Below are 13,030 nucleotides of genomic sequence, written 5' to 3'. Positions count from 1 at the left end.
CACAAAGCCCATAGTTAGTCACTTTCTTTGAATGCAGACTCCACATGCAGAGAGTAGTAATTAACCATAATTATCCCCTGATGCTCTATAGAATTTCTACCACCCTCCATTCCCCCTATTTCTGTCTGAGTCTCTGAGGGGAAAGGGGGGTGATTTGTTTGCATTCTGTGGCATTTACATGATAACTCCCCTGAGTATCATTCATTCTTAGTGCTGAGTAGCAATAAAACTATGGAACTATTACCTTACATTATATAAAAATATAATATATTCTGATGAGATTACAGACAGAGACTTGTTCTGTAGCTATTTTCCATAACATAGAAAATATATCCCTAAAGATTTTGAAGGGCCGAAAATATATTTCCTATTTACCTAGCCTTACGTGGCTTGCGTATGATTTGAACAAAACAGGCTTGCAATATGATAAGCTAAACATATTATGTGTGTCCAATTGATGTACATTAAATTAATCTTATTTTCATATCATTTATATAGATCACATGACATGCAACAGACTGTTGCTGCTCTTAAAACTTGTAGAATTGTTCTTTACATTTGAGTTATTAAATCAAAGTCTTATCTACACTGACCCTCAGCGATAAAGATTTTAGTGGCTTTGCAGCAACAGCATTCTTATGAGACACTCAGCTGTGACACGGCACCTCTCCAACACCAGCTAAACTACTATAAGGTTAGATACATAGTTGAAGTACTCAAATTGTGAGTGTTTTATGAATGCAAACTGTTCTTTAACACTAAAAGTATTGATGTTTGAATTGCTTTACTATTATGAAATCAGTGTGCTATTTTAGAAGTGTGTCTTCCAAGCTTAATAGTTTTTTTGAATGCATCATCAGTGTCAGGCCAAAACAGAAGTCCAATAAAGTATTCGGGTAACTCCTTCTGAATACTCTGCTGCAGCAAGAGACCTGCTAGGAGAGAAATCGAAACAGGACCTCACTTGGAGTTGACAAGGTAGCAGACTAAACATAAACATGCTCCAAGTAGACATTAAAATGTAAACATTTGTGTCACTGTGGCATTACTGTGGCAGTCGTTGAGTGTTACAGTGACAGGGAACATCTGGTAGTAAGACATTAACTAAGCATCATCAGTGGCTTTAACACTATAACCTATTCTTTTAGAATGAAGTGACACAAATAGTAAAACCAGGTGTAAATGTAAATGAACAAGTAGACTGAAAGGCTAGATACAGTAGCTTTTATTAATTGGATTTAACAGATTCAGACCTGTAATTAAATGTTGTCATCAGAAGTTAAAAAAACTAACATTTCGTTTTACTCAATAAAACAGTTTAATCATATTTTGGTCAAGAATGTCATTATTAGGAGTCTACTCTAAGGTTTGCCTAAAATTGGGTGTCTAATTTAACGATTTCATTATTTTTACGAGTGGCAAGTTTAATTTTCTACATTCAGTTTCGCAGGCTTTGATAAGAATTGATGAAACATTTGTATTTGTTGTAAAGGGTTAAATGTAAGGATATCAGCTTGATGTCCTGCCACAGACAGCATTATATTGTACATTGGTTGAAATACGGTGCTATATTTACCATAAACCCCGATACAGACCCTCTCCAGGTTTCTGCAGGTGCTACCTTCTTTTCTTTGTATATGTTGTGGGATTATTTTTGGACCAATAGGCTCATAAGCTGCCTGACTCCACCATCTCATTACCCAAAATAAATGTCCTCTCCATACTAAACTCCAGAGAATCAGAAAAGGGACATGCTTAAAGTACCATAGCCATGTTTTACTTCTGTTTAGCGGTAATGTGCGGCCTATGAGTTTGCATTCAATGCTGCCAAAAGAAGAAAATTGTATAGTACTTTCTCAAAAGGAACTATATGGTTGAGCTTTGATCCACTTGAATGAGAAGGAGCGGCTGTTGTGTGATCATTATCGAAAACCATCAACTAAGCTGCTGCATATAGCAATTATCAGGAATTGTAAGGAACATAGGGCAGTTTCTACGCCTATATATAACTATATGAAAGCCCTAAGGAATATATAGAATCTCGTTCTCAGATGTAAAAATAATGAAAACAGGATAGGGGTCACAGAGCAGCAGGAATGCTAAAAATATCAGAAATCTGAGAGTAACAAAGCAAATGAATGAGCATGTAATGCAATACAATGTAGTATCAACAATTTTAAACTCAGAAGTTGTCATTTATTGTTAGGGTTCATACACTTTTTCACCAATGATTTCAATGACTTCTCCATGACCTTGACCTAATTTTCCATGACCAAAATAATTACTCTCTCAGCAGGACAGCTGAAAATGATTTATTTTAAAATGGAACAGGAAAATAAGGTCTGCATATGAAACATGTTGTGCCTAAATCTAAAACAAATCACATAGTAGGCTTACTAGCTCCTACAGGCTAAAATCTCTCACCAGCAAAATACCTCGACAGTTAAATGCCATTTTACATTTCATTACTATACCATACAGTATTTATTATCGTTATAGTATTACTATTTCGACGATTAGATCAAATATAAATTATATTTGATGCAACTTTAGTTACATTTCCATGACTTTTCCAAAACTTTGGGAAAAATATAGTTTTCCATAACTTTTCCAGGGCCTGGAATTAGCATTTTGAATTTCCATGACTTTTCCAGGTTTTGAATGACCGTAAGAACCCTGATTGTACCTGAATGCCTAGTTTGGAGCCATGTTCCTCCTTCTGTAAACACTGTAGCTTCACTACTGTTATTTTCACTTTCTGTAATAAATCAGAAAGTCCAGGAAATGCTCTCTCACTGTGGCATCTCTGGGTTTTTTATTTTTGCTTTCTTGACACAGTGGATCGAGTGTTTTTAAGGTTGCAAAGATTGCCTACCTTTCATATAACATTTGGAATGGCTTTGTCCAAGGTGTCTTTTTTGTCTTTCAATTTTTGCCCGTCCTTTAATTGGGACAAAAAAGCTCCATGGATTTCACAAGGAAAATAATCAGATGATAAAATATAAATATGGTCATGCTTCTATGTTGTTACTCAATGGTTGTATATGTAATAAAAAAATAGGATTATAAATGAAAGTATAGGTATTTTACTCTTGCTTTGATCTCTCTACAAAACTGTATCATCTTTACAATCATCCGCTCTTGCTTACTCTGACATCCAAACTAAGACTCTATGTGTTTTTCTATCTTAAGAGGTTCACAACAGGTGCTTTAGCAGGTGCCTACTTGTTCTCCCTCTGATCCTGTGGCTTGCTTCCATTTGGCGTGTTGTGCATCCTCGAAGGTGACAGCTGGAAAAAACATAAAAACACAGACAGCAGGAACCAAGTAGTATTTCCAAGAACCTCATTGATGCTCTAACTGGCACATCATATTTATTTGCAGAAAGATAATACTGGGGTTGGGTTCAAATAGTTATTTAATTCCCAAAATTCCTTTTCCTTTTTGCACAGCAGTCGCGTAGTGCTAAAAGTAGTGTCATGTAGTATGACCTATCATGAGTCCTGCATCCACAGACATTCAGTCACCTACAAATCCTGCCTGAGTGACGTCAAATTCTATCTAGTCTTGTAACATACCTTTGACGGCACGAGGGATAGTTTCTTCAAATCCTGAAGTAATTCTCATTTCCCAGGTAAAATAAGCACCACAAGGAGGAATTAGTTTGTGTATATATTACTATAAGTAGACTTTTGATTTGGTACTTAAAATATATACACTGCCATAGAGGCACAATATTACAGTAGCTGGAGAGGCGAAGTCCCTCCCTTTCCGGGGGACCTCCATGGGACCTTATTTCGGAAAAAGTATGTATTGAAGTCAATGGGGAGAGAAAGATCATCTTTCGATCCCGTTTGAATTGTGCCACGAATTACACATATGATGTTTGTCAATTTAAAAGATAGATTTGCAAGTCAAAGTAAAAAATAAATGTGTCGTAAAACTTTGAAGTAACACATTTTTTGTGTGAAACCGCTCAATGAACTACATCTCCCGTCTCGCACCACACACCAAGACGGCCGTCACGTTGGCACATTTCACTTCTTTTTTTCAGAATGAGGCAGAAAGTATTAAAAGAGGTGAAAATCACTACTCTGGGCATGTTGAGAGCTGTACATACACAAAAGGGGAGTTATTTGGTTCCGTAAGAGCCAGCATGCGGGACCGGGATTCTGGGATTTGTAGTCTTTCTAGTTGCGTATTTTTCATAGTCTTATATTTCAACAGTTTTACGACAAACTGTGACTTTTTTTATACGGAAATTATTTTTTAAGATTGACAAACATCATATGTGTAATCCGTGGCACAATTCAAACGGGATCGAAAGATAATCTTTCTCTCTCCATTGACTTCCATACGTAATCTTTCCGAAATAAGGTCCCATGGGTCGGAAGTAGATGGGCGGGACTTTGCCTCTCTATGGTGATTATTACTTTTCTGTAAAAGCATTTGAAATGGATGTACTAAGCTTTTAAATCTTGTCTAGCACAGTTATAGTTTCCAATATGTTTCATCCACAGTTCCCACACCGTTAACCAAATACGGCACAAAGCGAACCCTGCCCTAGCAACAGTGTAATCCTCACATCTGCTGAGCATCCACATTATGAAGGTACCACAAATTCCAAAGTACAGGAATTGAATGTATGCCCCCACCAACAGCATAACTTCAACATCCTCAAACAGACTTAAGGCACATCCCAGTGACCACTTTACCAAGAGGCGAAGGTGTTGAGATGTTACGACGAGGCGAAATATCCTGACATGAGAAGACCGGTGCAAAAAACTGTGTTACAGGTCAATGTGAGCCCTTTAATTACCCTATTAAGGCTCAATGTCAGCCATATTTGAATTAATAAAGCTTTATAAATAGCTTGGATGTAATTTGAGGGTTATAAGAACCCCAGGACCACAAGGTTTCCCTGAGGGATGCTCCATCAGCAGGGCCACCCGGCAAACTGATTCCCCACACTGCATCCAGTCCGATAGTATCTCAAAGGGCAGCAATGTTAAAGAGGAGGGGGTGTTTAGCTGATAAAGCCACCTGGTGGGGGAACATCTGGGTCGATGCAAGCATGGAGTATTCAAGGACGCAGAGAGAAGGGCGTAGAAGAAGCATAGCAAGAGATGGCATAGCTTTCGGAGACGGACTCAGCCAGTGTCTGTGGGCAGCTCTCTGGGTGCGCTATTTCCAAAAGGAGAACCTTGTAATTACAATAAAGCGGCCATATTATATTGCTGACTTCCTTGAAAAGTCTGTATTTTACTGGGCAGGGCTGCAAATGCACACACACCCTGCTAGCCACAACACACTGAAATAGATCAGAGCAGGGGCTCGGCTGGGAGGAAACGGAGCAAGGGAGTGGGCTTATACTCTCCAACAGTTGGGTCAAAGACTGTGTGGGGGGAATACACGCTCTGCTTGGCCTCCTGGTGAAGCTGCTGGAGGTGAGCGGAGCCAGGTAAAGGAGGGAATTTAGAAAGAGAATGGCTCAGTGATTTTGAATCTGGCCACCGAACACACCCAGCTAACCACATACCTCGAAATAGGCAGGAGGAGGAGGATGAGGGGGGGGGGGGAGGAGGAGGAGGGAGGACAAGGGGTGACTAAGGGGCAACGTGAAGGAGGGGGAGGCATAGCAAGGGTGCACCTAAGTGGGTGCGTTTTTTTCTGTGGGGTGAGCTCTGAACTTTGCATGCCAACTGATTTAAAAACAATGTGTGTTTGTGCGAGAGTTTATGAGCACACATTATATCTTCACAAAATGTACCGGTCTTTTTGAACAAAGTTAGAACAAAACGCAAAGTGCTATTTGACATTCTCAGCATTTTTCTTGTGTACATTTAATTAGTGGATTTCAACTCGTAGCAATTCTTTTTCTGGAGAGTTTGAAAACAGCTTCCTTTTCCTTTGTTGTTAAATATAGCAATGGGTGATTTGCACAATTTAGCACAATTATTCACTGTTAAAAGGTCATTTGCGCAGATGGCTATAATTGTTGTACTAATAATACAATTTGGGGGCATGAACAGAAAGAGAAGCTATACTGAGCCACAATGTCAACATAATGTAACGTCTATAACGGAACGTTCATTTATACTATATTTATGTGTTCAAAACATACATTCGCAACTTAAAGCACTAAAGCTTGTATAAGAAGAGTGCATACAAGTAATGGCAATTCATTTAGTTTAAATCATAAATGCAGATAAATATCATTTAGGCATGATATGACCACATCTGGATCTGTATTTAAATACCAAAATACACAAAATGAAACCAAAGATGGAGGAGATATGATTTGAGGTTTGAAGAAACGGCTGCCTGGGAGGGGTCGTTCGGGCCATGGAAAGGTACAGGCAGGAAAAATCACAGGAATGAATAGAGAGAGAGGGGATGGGAGGGGGGGGGGGAAGGATGGGTGGGCAGAGAAGTTTTGGTGGTGGTGGGGGGCACAGAGGCATGCAGAGGGTGAAAGGGAATGAATGAGGGCCATTGATAAAGATGGGGCGAGAGGACGGGGGTGAGGGGAGGGAGAAAGAGAGAGAGCAAAAGGGAGGGATCAAACGGTATTTACACATGGAGATTCCTGAAAAAGAAACTGAGGTGAGGGGGGGAAAGGTGGATGGGTGGATGGGCAGAAGAATCGTTACTGACCTACTGACTTTAACCCAGGGTGGGACTTTGGAGTCTTTGATACAGCCACATACTTGTATCCTGAATGTCGCAGCTTTTTCCACAAATGAAGTCACCTGAACAGCTGTCCCTGCACACAGTGGGCTACAGTAAGTTCACAGCACCCTCAGAAGGACTGAGCAAAGGTTACCTCAGTTTAAATGAAGTTCACATGAACAACACCTTTTCTGTGTTGGTTATATTGTTCAAAGACTATATTAGATTACATTAATGTGGTGTTCTCTTCCTTATATGGGTCAAAACTGTTTTGATGACACACCTGGAACATGGGGGCATTTACAAATATTCCATCCATTCATGGCGGCATCAGCTGACTCTAATATAACTGCTGGAATGAAATTATGGCTGTGATGGAACAGTTTTTCCCCCTACACCTGTGCTATTATATCTATGAAATGGGGATGACAGTTGCGATAAGAAATCTTACATTACATGTTAGACGCTTTTATCCAAAGCGACTTATATACTCAATACTGTGGACAATCCCCACAAGAGCAATTTGGGGTAGCAAAGTGTCTTGTCCATGGACACAACGACATGCTGACTGCAGTGGGGTTTGAACCTGTGACCCCCTCATCCCAACACCAAGGCTCTATCCACTGCGCCACACGCCCCCAAAAACACGCCCTCTTAAAAATTGAAAACGTAACTTGTTCCAGTTTTTATCAAATTTATTTTCAATTCCAGTGCCAGAGTATTTTTAGGAAGAGAAGGTTCTGACTGAGAACCAGTGTGTGTTGTGTGTTCATTGTAAGGGATGAAAGAGGAGAAGCAGTAGGTATGTGAAGCATAAAAAGCATTCACTTGGTGAAACAGTGAAGGGACAGAGGGCAGTGAAGCCTGGCTGTGACCCAGACTAGTCAGCTGGACACTGTAAGGTCAAGGCGGAGGTCAGCTGGGTCCTTTTGCCGATAGAGTGATACCGTGCTATACCTGACCATTGCAAAGAAGTGTGGAGGAAACATGGCAGCCACTGCAACCTTTTTCACACCATGCTGCCCAACTGGTAGTAGTACTGCTTCTGTCTGTCCACTGTGAGGGATATATCAACAGTACAGAGGCAAGAAATAGAATAACTAGAGCATTATGCTTTGGGGTTGTGGAAGCCACAGCAACATGCAGGGTAATAGCAGTGCAAAATAAAGAACTGTCGGATCATAATGTTTGTGCTGATGTTAGAAGATTAGCTGATACAAGCGTGACTTCAGACAGTGCTGAGTCAGAAGCAACACATACTTACAATTATTCAAATACACACAGGATAGAAATGTTGTGCTATAAAACTATATTCTGTGTTATACTTGGTATGATGTAACATTGTTGGGGGGTATAGTTTGAGTTGATCTAACACAGCGTTGCTTCTGTATCTGTGGGATGAGTAAATAAATATCATAAGCTTGGAAATAGATACAAAATAAATACGATATATCTACTCCTGTTTTAACATATGTACCTTTTTGAAGTGTGTATACATGTACACTTTCAATGACATCAAATCTTATCCTGTAATACATCAAGCAAACAGCTGCTCAAGAGCTTAACCACCATATTAATTGCGGTGTATAACGTTGCAGCTATATGCTCTCATGTGTGTTCTAACAGTGGAAACACATAACATAAGATGCATTTCATTAAAGACTAGTTTCTTAGTTGATTTTGTCATGTGACACTTTTGGGTGTGCAATGAAAAATTATCATATGGTAGTCTTAAAAAAGTTTTTATGTATATGACATTTTTATTAAAATACTGTGTTGAGCTTTGTGTTTGCGTCCTGTTATCAACTCTCTAAAGAAAGTCGTAATGGGAATAAGGTGAACTCCTTTTTAAAGGCGTAGACTCATTCCTCCACAGATGAGTAGAGGCTCAGCTCCACTCTCACACTGACAGAGGGACTCCTCAGCCGGCCGAGGTCAATAAGGAATGCACCAGGGGAGAGGGAGGGAATGTACCACAGGGGTGTTGAGGAAGGGGGTGGGGTGGCAGCGGAGGAAACACAGAGGGGGAAAACAGAGGGGTCTTTTGTGAGACAGGAAGCTGCTGAGACCAGGGCCCTCTCTCTGGGTACAGTAGTGCAGCAGAGAGAAGCCTGGGATATGAGGAAGATGGGACTGAGGGATGAAGACGAAGTGAAATGAGGAGGAAAGAGAGCTCAGGACATGTAAGAGAAGAAGACACCTGGGAGGTGGTAGAAAGAGGGCTGAGTGATGGAACAAGATGCTCGCTGTAGGATAACCAATATGCTGTAGGAGTGGAAACATTTATATTGAGTGCCCAAAAAGTTATCTTTCACATAGACAGTATTGAGGGGTTGGTATCGGAGCCTTTCCAACACTTTGGATTGGTTTAATATTAGGTCTATGGAATTAAGTGTAGAGCAAGTGTGTTCAAAAACTATGTTTCAATATAAAGAAGTGTAATTGTTCATAACAACCTAAGTGAAGGGTAACCTTTAGCCCTCAATAGCTTTTTTTAAATCTTATTTATTGATGTGTATCTTGTCATTTTGTATGTGATTTGGACCTTGAGTCTGAAATAAAGATTGAATATGAATAGCATAAAAAATACATCAAATAATCAAGAGAAAGCATTAACCGCCTACAGTTTTAATTGTGTTGGTGAAGTTTGTTGATCTTTGTTGAGTTGTTTCATAAATACACTGAATTCAATGTGTATCCATATCCATGCAGCAACTATGGTGTGGTGAGGCATTTGAGTGGCAAGTAGCCAGTTGTATTCCCGGACTGGTAGGGGCAGGATACATCTGGCTGGAGAAAGTGCAAGATCAGCGCTGGCCCTTTCAAACACATCTGAAGTTTCCTTTAGCAAGTCTAAGGCCCCGGCCACAGGAGGACGAAAACGGTCGTTTGCGTTACTGTTTAGTGTCATATGGACCGTTCGGCCACACGAGGACGACCGAATATGACAGTAAACAACTGCGGAAACGATTATGGGTCCCAAGGTGGATAGAACGGCATACGCAACGCTCTGGGGGGTCCAACGGCTCCGTGTGTACGATCATTTTCTGATAATGATGACGCAATAGCCCCGCCTCTCCCCACCTCTGCTGCTCACCCCCGCGTCAAAGTAAACTGCACACTGAATTCAGATTATTTATCTTTCTCTCGATATGGACATAAATGCGAGTGAAGTCTAATCTGACAGGACGGAGACACGCAGCTCTGCTCACCTGCAGCTCCTCCCGCTGTGATGCAGCGGTGAACGGAGCAAAACACACACTTCAAGTCAGATCATCGCCCTTAGCTATTTTAATTACCTCTCAAACTACCTAAACTAGTTATAAATATGTTTATTTTTACTGTCGGGTCACTCATTACTGGATCAGCTGCTCTGCTGCTTGAGACAGACACTGACGCTGTCTGAAGAGAGGGAGGAAAAAGAGAGGCTCCATGTATTTTATTATTATATTATATAGACTCGTTATTCATTTGTGTTAAAGCTCAATAAATAACAAAGAAGACCTTTGACCAGCACTTTTATAATTTTGTCCGGAAGATTTAAACTTTAATACACGTTGACTGGCGAAAAACTCTGCCCGGTTCCCTCGGCCCCACCGCAGAGAATAAACAGAAGGGCAACCATAAAAACCATGCTTCTTCGCTGCTTTTGTAGAGAAAGTTACAGCGCCACGTACAGGCTCCTGCATATGTACTGAAGCTTCTCCAGCGGTTGGAGTTAAACGGAGCTGTCTCGTGTGGACTGACACTATCCGGTGAACTTTGCGTGTGGACGGAAGCTTTTTTGCGATTACGTTTGCGTTAATCCTATGCGTTTAGCCGTATGCGTCCTCGTGTGGCCGGGGCCTAAGCCCTAATGCTCCAGTTAAAGCTGCTCAGTGACCAATGGGTCTGACGGTGTACTCGGAAGCTTCCATGTCTAAATGAGTCTAACTGTGTGTGGGAACAGAGCATTCCTGAAAGATGTCCGAGGATAATTCAATAAATAAATAAAGATAGAACAAAACAAATATTTTTAAAAGGCAAACAATAATTGTGGTTCAAAGAGTGGAAGAGGTTCAAAAGGGAAGAAAATGAAAGGAGTGAGAAGGAGGATGTGAAGACCCTGAGTGGGGTTGAGGTTAGGCTGTCCCAGGGACGGAAGTTTAAAGAAAAAGATAAAGAACATAAAAGCTAATTATTGTATCCCAAAACAAGAGCTGAACATGCAGGCCTGCAGTCGTGTTAATGAGGTGAGGGAAAACAATTGGAGCTGTTTTGGCCATCAGCTCGTTCCAGTCTGTCTTTCCTCTGATGAGCCTTTAAAGGGCTTTTCATCTCTGTTCAGTCTCATCCGGGCAATTACTGCACGAACAAATCATGCCCATTTCAAGATGGCAGGATAAATAACTGTGATGCAGAATGAAAATACTACCCTCCCTCTTCCTTTCTCTGTCTTCCTATCTACGCCTCTTTCCTCTCTACAGCTCTCAAGTTCACTCCTGGCACACAGACAAAAGCTCTGCAATCAACACACTGACTGCCCAGTCTCTCCTGTCATGACAGTGAAATCAAGAGGTGGCACTATGCTATGCTTACGCACAAAAGACTTGTTGCTAAAGCTGTTGAATATTGTGAAATGCTGAGCTGCCCTACAACATAATACTTTTTTTGTTCTAAATTCATGATATGATGTTTGAATGACAGGGGGTCAGTAACTATGATGTCAGCTTTTGCTTTACAACTGTGGTTTAGAAGAAGAGAGATTAGTATTTTGGCCAGCGCCATTTTGTAATTTTTTATTGAGAAGTGTAACAAAATTGTGGATTACAAACTTACGCTTAACAGAAGGCGACAAAAATTACAATTAACTTTGATGCAGTAAAAAGCCTACTCTGAAAGGCAGCCAAAATGGACATCATGGTGTGGTGACCTGTTAATCACAAGGTTGTCCCGCCCTAAAGCCTTCCCTACTTTATCATCTATTAAACTCTAAGTGGGACCATCATTTACTAAATGAACATCATGCTGTGATGAAGAAGACTTGAAACTAGCCATTGAGACCAGCAACTCAACAGGACAATGTTTACTGAGGTCATTCATTAAGTGAAATGTAGAATCATTTTCTCATAGACTTCTATTCATCTGGCCTTCTTTTTGCAACAAGTGGAGTCGCCAACTTCTGGCTATTAGAAAGAGTACAGGTTTGATTGCAATATGTGCAGGATAGTTGTAAAGTATCAAAAAATCAAATACAAATATTCTGAACGCCAACTTTTCTGATCTGTCTATTTGGACAGGGTCGGTATTAAAGATTGTTCTAACTCTCCGACACATGTAACTACAATACCTTTTTCTTCATCGTGTGAGTCTAATATCATTGGGATCTTCTGTTGGTTTAATAATATATGCTTTGACACTTTAGTGCACTTAATTTGTAAATGCAAAATGTCAATATGCTCAAGCCGATGCATTTGAAGCTTGGAACCACAAAATGCAAGTAAATGTAGCTGCTTTCAAGTTCTGTATCGTTATGTTTGGCACTATGATTATGTCTTTCTGAAACATTTTGTTCCGCAAATCTCTGAATCTGATATATTTTCATCTGACATGTTCCTGTGATTAAAAAGCAAATGTAGAATGATATACCTTGTGTGGGACCCATTCTCAGTTTTACCCAGATTTAGCTCTGCTCAGGAGGTGCTCTCAGTCATCTAAGTGTACCCTGGCTCAGATCTGGTCTGTGTATATCCCAAACCGAGCATATCATTACAGCTGAAAGAACATGGGGACAGTTGGCTGACCAGTAATTTGGCTTCCCTAAATGTTGTCACTAGTCATTCCAAAGGTTCTTCCCATCCCCACAGTCTGGACCTTACAGAGGAAACAAGCTGTACAATTAAGCGGGCATTTATAAAAAGATAAATATACCGGGAGAAATGACTGTATGTGAATTTGATGCAAATTTGGACAACCAACAGACGTGACCCTTTAATCCAACATGCATGCAAGCATGGAAATATTGTCTTTATTTTATCGCTTTCTACACTTAGTAGGGGATGATTTTAGTCAGAAAGCTAGAGCTGTTGTTTTTTTTTTAACTTGAATAATCTGACTTCTGTAATGTGAATTACAGAAGGGGCTCTGTTATGCGACTTTTCTGTTTCATATTTGTATATTGTGCTTCTATGACATGTTTACATGCTTTATTGTTCAAAAAGAGCTTTATTTGTCTTGTCTGAAACCAGAGCCCAGTCTGGTCTGAATGTTTAGTTGGCCGGCTCTGTTGTGATTGGTGTTGTGTGGTCAACCACTTAGAGATGTCCCGCACCTTAGCCTATCATGTACAATGTGTTAGAGCGCTAGCCAATAGAAGCGC

Source organism: Notothenia rossii, assembly GCF_949606895.1.
Source record: "Notothenia rossii genome assembly, chromosome: 10".
Taxonomy (NCBI): domain Eukaryota; kingdom Metazoa; phylum Chordata; class Actinopteri; order Perciformes; family Nototheniidae; genus Notothenia; species Notothenia rossii.
Note: the sequence above shows the minus strand (reverse complement) of the source record.